The following is a 7,476-nucleotide window of genomic DNA, read 5'->3' on the forward strand; positions in this document are numbered from 1 at the left end:
TTTGCCTTATTAGGTTACTTTCCTCTCCGAATAGGCGGCTCCACCAGTAACAACACAACTAGGTAGTTTCGCTGGCTCTGAGGATAAGTTCGCTAGAAATGCAAACTTCAATATTTATAGACAAGGAAGTTTGGACACCAAGGAATTTCCAAAACCGAATATTCTCAAATATATGCAATAAACACAAAATCGGCTTTCATAATTCCTGGAAATGCACTGTCCAAATATTGACCGAAATCCAATAGAAAAATCTATAATCAGTAAATGCACATTACTAATTATTATTTTCTAAAGATATGCATTTAATTGCTGGAGATTAAATAGCATATAAAAACTAAGAAACCTTAATTAAAAGATTCTCAATTTATTTCGATCCTGGGATTCTCCTTTAGCTATTAAGGAATATCTTTGAACAATTAATGATAAGAGTTACTGCACATGTTCAAAGTATGTCGACATCTTTTACTTTGCAAGTCTTTTTTCAGACTTACAATCTTGGAAACGATTTTCCACACTTCAAAACAAGTTTAGAATTGGTTTCTCTGAATTCCAAGAACTATGTGATTGTTAATCCTATCAAATCACTAATTATGGGTTTCACGGTTCTATCAAAACAAGTTCGGTTCTACCTCCATGTGAGTATTGTGTATAGCGACACTAGTTACCAAAATTCGATTGATCATTATACGCATACGCTTGATTCCAAGTTCAACAGCACAAAACCTGCATTAAATTCAATCCTTAAATGTCGCTGCTGTAACAAAGCTAATACTCCCCCTAAAGGTAAGATAGGTAGATTTTCAATCGACACGTCTTTGTTATTTCCATGTAGTTCCTCATAACTACATATCATATGGTATGTGACTCCCCCTTAGTCTATGCTTTCACTCTTTTTGTTATAATAATTGTTTTAGCACAATGTCCTTTCCCTTAGTGATACCAACTCACAATAAGTTAATATCACTTTTTTACTCCATATATTTCTCCCCCTTTTTGTCACAAAATGACAAAGAAACGAAAAATAAAGGACAAACCGAAAAGGATCTTACAAATCTCATAAACAGAGTTTGCAAACCTATAAGAGTTGAGCACGAGGGTTTTACACACCATTTTAAATAGCCAATATCAAAACCGAAACTACAAGTAATTTGGTTTTAACATGTTATCTAAGAAACAATTTCCCGAAGCAATTTTCCCTAATAGTTTAGCACATCAAAAATCGACTAAGCACCTTAGTTCTTTTGCTGAACCGATTGTACAAGTACAATCGCTTGTTCGATAAAACCAAAATAAAGATCATAATTAACTTTATTTTTCTCATCAGGCTATAATTATTCTCAAAAATAACTTATACCTTTCACTTTTAAACAAGACAAATACTAGGTTAGTTAACTAGTAATTCTTGTTAAGGCATTCGGTTAGACTTGAATAACCGAAACCTTCACATTTGATAAGTCTAACTAAGATCCAAAAAACTTAGTTTCTCTTATCCGGAAATCACTTGGACTAAACAAATGATCCTGAAACACTTTTGTTAAGCCATAAACAATCCATACAAACCAAATAAATCAACTTGCATAATCATTTATCTTAACCGGAAGCAATTGAAACAAACATAGACATTATAGCACCGCAATTGCACCGAAATTTTGTAAGCCTAAACAATTGATACCAAACAATAACGAAAGATAACGATAGTTTTTCTTAACCGGAAACAATTGAATCACAATCAAACATCCATACACAAATAATGGAATCAACATCAATTGTACCGAAATTTTGTTAAGCAAAAGCAATAAGAATATGAAATAAAATCATGCTTTTCTTAAACAAGAAAACAATTAACTAACAAGATTGTTACCTCAAATTCCGCATCCTCTTCTCCCCTTAAGATATGTCATTAAGCGCAAGTTCACTTAGAACTCTCCCCCATTAACGTTGTCATCTTCCCGCCAAAACAAAAGAACAACAACAAAGAGCAACCTTTACTAGAGAAAGGTTGAAAACCGGTTTTAACTATGCGATGCAAAAGTTGAAACCTCGAAACACATATGCTTTTATGCTAAACCAAAGGATTCAACATATTGTGACTTTTTCACATATTGTTTCTACAGGAACCCCTCATGATCCTTTGATAAAGCCTACCAACATGGGTTAGAACTTAATCCCTCTAAATCAAAAAGTCACCCAAACCATATGGGTTCACACATTATGAGATCGAATATCAAGGTAATAAAACCGAAATCAAATATCCCATAAACATACATAACAATAAAATAAAGCATTCAAGCACAGGCTATGTAACTGAAAACTATCACAATAAACATTATAAATCAAATAATTTTATTCATAATAAGATAGTTTTATTCATAATAGACTTTACAATTATTGAAAGAAATCAAAAACTGAAGTCTATTTTTCTGGATTAAGTATTACAACATATAACTTAATCTCTAGTGGTGCTCTTGTTATTCACCGAAATTTCTTCAGTGTTCAAACTTTTGAAGCATGTTTCAAGAGACTTGTCTGCAACCACTTCTTGTTTTTCAAGCTTTTCAACTTGAACCTTCATATCAGCAAGATCAGCTTTTGTCTCCTCAATTTTATCTTTGAGCCAATCTTGATTTCGAACCGTCATTATGAGATTGGTTCTCATTTCCTCAAAATCTTGAATATAGTGAATCATACTATCAGAACACATCCACTTGGTTTCAGTTGGATTTTGAAGGTTGTATGCCAACATACAAGACTCATCTTGAGATCCGATTGAACTATCAGAATCATAATCAGACATGATTTTAGATAAGTTTTTCTTCCTCCTTTCTGTATTGATTCCTTGACAATCCTTAACCTTTTTAGCTTCTTCCTTATTAGCCTTTGTAACATTGCAAGTTATTGGAACCATGCTCGGTTATTTAAAAGGGATTACTCAGGGTTTCAAAACACAGGAAAGAGATTGTTTTTCCAGTAAGACACAAAGTTTCGGAAAAACTTGTGGAATACCAAAAATATACGCATAATATATTTTCTTTCCATTGTCCGAATCTTCTCAAGTTGGAAGGTTTATTTAGAATTCAAAAATCTCAAATAAAGCCTAATTTTTGGAAGATCATGATAAACATGAACACTTTTTAGACAGACATGGATCCGCAGTCATCCATAAAATGTCACAGAATTTTCTGATAAACAATCACACAAAGGTGTGCTCCTTTTTATTGTGTTTTTCTCATCCATAATTAAGAGCACTGAAGAGGATGAGAGTGCGCAGTTTCGATAAAACTAAGTTGTATCTGGGTAACCTTTTTCTAGCTTATAGCGAGTATCAGAAACAAAGTTCATGTTTCTCTTCGGGAATTTCTGCCCTAAATATTACCTCCCAAGATGATGATCTTTTCTAACTCTAGAGATATGATCATGTGGAGAAACTGTACTGACGTGAGAATTTTCAAAGATAGATAAATCTCTCTTAATTCTTTCAATGAGGTTTTCATATGATTTTCTCATTCTAAAGACTTCCTTATGATTCACATCAGTGTGATTATCTGAAACAATTATCAGAAATTCCTAAGCAGAGATTCTCTCTTTCCCTTTCTTCTGGAGTCGTTCTTCATCAAAACAAGAATTGTTTCGGTATGGATGAGGAGGAACTTTCTTCCAGAAACGATTATCAACTCTTTCCTCTAATTCTTTTGAGTTGATCTTATCGGGTAGTGGTATAATCTGTCTTTCTACTGAGGAATGGTCTTTCAGTTTTTTAAGACAAGAAACTTCTTTCAATATTAATACCACCGTATGTTGAAGAAGTATAAGTTTCTTTTCAAGTGACTGAAAGTTGTATTCCTTAAGATCACTTACACGGAATCGGTTCAAATTTTCCTTTGGACAAGATTTCGTTTGATCATCAGTAGATATAGAAGATGGTTTCTTATCCTCTTGTGACTTGATGTAGTTAGGCAAACTACCATCATCTTGATCTGTTTCAGATGTGACCAAACCGGTTTTATCACAATCTGTAAAAGTCGAGCAAGAACCTTTAGTTTCCTCAACATCAGAAGAAATCACAACAATATCATTAGTCAGAGTCATAGGATGTGTCTCTTTATCTTGAGTAAGAGATTTACCAAGAGCTTCTTGTTTGACAGTGAGATCCATATTTTCTTTGACTAAAAGATTTAGTTGAATATCTTTATCTCTGATCTCATGTTTAAGAAGATTTGACTCTGCCTTTAATATTAGCATTTTTGTAGACAGAGATTTAATTGGCTTTTAGGAGTTTTACCAACTCTTTATCAACATCTTCTTTTTCATCAGAGATAGATTCAGATGTTCTCTCAATTTTCGTAACTCCTGGATCATGAGTTAACAAAATAGGAACATCTTCAACATTTGAGTATTCATACTCTTGCATAACATTAACTGAATCAGACATAGATTCAATTTCTTATAGGTTGGATCGCACCAAACACAGATTGTTAGATCTTTTCGTGTTTGCCTGCTCTAATACTAATTGAAAAGACGAGGGTACCCAAATATACCTCAATCTAAAACTTTTCCACTTATAAGTCCTTTCTCCGAAAGTGATTGTCTATAGACTGAGTCGAGACAATACAACTAATCGGTTCACACTTCGTGTGATCGTCTATGTATACGAGATCGAGACAATACGACAACAACTACCGAAGTAATTGTTAGACTATGAATCAATACTGTTAATAACAAAGAAGTTTATTGATGCTGATCTACTCAACTAATCAATCCAATCTATCACAAAGATAAACCGATTATAGTTTGATCCCTTTCCAGCCGAAACAAGTATTGTGTACACCAAATATTATGAACCCAAAAAGTCTTCTTGTCTTCAAATCTTCTTTAATCTTTAATCAGCACCTGCACACAATCAACTTGAATCTCTTGTGATCAATCACACACAGAATGAAGTCTGTTAACGTTGGATTATCACAAGACGTCTTTAAATCTACAAACAGTCTAAAGATCCCCGTCGAAATTTCGATCTAGTTTGAGTGAATCATATATCAGAAGAGAATATTCTCAAGCATAAACAAACTAGGTGCAATCAAATTTCAACAATTGTTAGTCAATCAAATCAATTGAAAACTAATAATAAATCGCAATTATCTAATTTCCAACCAACGGTACTAATAGAGCTTCTCAATCCCAAAGAAGTCTTTAAACTGAGCGTCCGTAAGAGATTTCGCCTAATTAGGTTACTTTCCTCTCCGAATAGGCGGCTCCACCAGTAACAACACAACTAGGTAGTTTTGCTGGCTCTGAGGATTAGTTTGCTAGAAATGCAAACTTCAATATTTATAGACAAGGAAGTTTGGACACCAAGGAATTTCCAAAAACGAATATTCTCAAAGATATGCAATAAACACAAAATCGGTTTTCATAATTCCTGAAAATGCATTGTCCAAATATTGACCGAAATCCCAATAGAAAAATTTATAATCAGTAAATGAGCATTACTAATTATAATTTTCTAAAGATATGCATTTAATTGCTGGAGATTAAATATCATATAAAAAATAAGAAACCTTAATTAAAAGATTCTCAATTTATTTCGATCCTGAGATTCTCCTTTAGCTATTAAGGAATATCTTTGAACAGTTAATGATAAGAGTTATTGCACATGTTCAAAGTATGTCGACATCTTTTACTTTGCAAGTCCTTTTTCATACTTACAATCTTGGAAACGATTTGCTACATTTCCAAACAAGTTTAAAATTGGTTCGTCTGAATTCCAAGAACTATGTGATTGATTATCCTATCAAATCACCAATTATGGGTTTGACGGTTCTACCAAAACAAGTTTGTTTCTACCTCCATATGAGTATTGTGTATAGTCACACTAGTTACCAAAATTCGGTTGACTAGGTACTACGATTTGTTCCCCACAACTTATGTTAAATACCTGTATTCGGTTGCACATGTCCATAGGATTGGTTCCCCCAAAACTACAAACTTGTTGCACATATTCATAGGATCGTTCCCCCATCTACTAAAAACGTGTTGCACCTCTTACAAGGATCGATTCCCTCTTGCAAATTTGTTGCAGCTCTTACTAGGATCAGTTCTCCAATGACTAGATAAAAGTTATTATTTACAAGGCATCGATCATACAATCTTGAGTGATTACTTAAGATCGGTTTCACTAATAAAAGTCATACCAATACATAAGTCAGGCCTTGTGAATAGTTTTACCAAGATACATATACAAGTTTATGAGCGGTTATACTAAACACACATATTGGTAATTCAAAATAGATTTGCAATGAATAACAATATTAATAAGCCTAGAGATTTCCCTTTCGATTCACAAAACGAGTTTATGAACTTACTTCCTTTAAAACGAATGTAAAACATTGTTTTCTAGGATGAAATCTTCACTCATACCTATACATAATCACAATAGCATTCATATGATCATGTCGATGTCTTATATACAAAGTTTAATGGTTAAGAAATAAACCTCGTATTGTATTCCTTAATACTATGTCTAACTAGAGTATCATACACAGCTTCGCAGTTATGTTTTCAATACGCACGACTTGAAAGATACGTTAGGGAATGAAACAGTTCAAGTCAAATATTACTAACCTCGAGAGGAAGGATAATGTTGTCATTGTAGCTCCATACTTCTTCTCATTCTTCAAATCTTCATGTAATACTTGTAAGTCTCATATCCTAACGCTTTCAATCTAACCTATGCGAATTTGACTTTAGTATATAATCAAGTGACTCTTTGAATGAGTTTTGATTTACTAAAATATGACAACCAAACTTGACATACCAACACTTGGTGGGTTCAACCGAGCTATGCTCTAACAGCTTCTGTATATCTAAAGACTGGGGAATCAATTACAAAGGTTATAATTTGATTATTGAAGACATGGACAACGATATTGGTATAAGCATAAATGAAATGGAGGGATCTGATCATGGGGTTTTGGATGATATCAGCACGTATTTTAGAGGCGGAAAAGATATAACTGATCTTAGGGGAAGAGGAATGAAGGATTGCGTGGCCAGAGTGTCAGAAACGATGGCGCAAAAAGATGATTTTTAAGAAATCATTATATGAAAAAAGGAGTATGAGCAAAATTCCTGGTAATATGAATTCTAAGGATACCAACAATGTGAACACCGGGTATAATAATAGAACCATCTTGCCGAACTCTTTTCAGAATAATAGACTATTATTCCAAAATTCAGAATAATAGTCTATTTGGACATGTAACCATCCTGCCAAACTCTATTATTAATAAGGCTGAGTTTAGTGGATCGATCAACTGCAATGATAATGACTAAAAACCGTGGCATAAAGTTTAAAAAGTTTAAACCCTCGTTTTATTTCGATCATGGGATTCTCCTTTAGCTATTAAGGAATATCTTTGAACAAGTAATGATAAGAGTTACTGCACATGTTCAAAGTATGACGGCATGTTTTACTTTGCA

The sequence above is a fragment of the Papaver somniferum genome, chromosome 7 (genome assembly GCF_003573695.1).
Source record: "Papaver somniferum cultivar HN1 chromosome 7, ASM357369v1, whole genome shotgun sequence".
Lineage (NCBI taxonomy): Eukaryota > Viridiplantae > Streptophyta > Magnoliopsida > Ranunculales > Papaveraceae > Papaver > Papaver somniferum.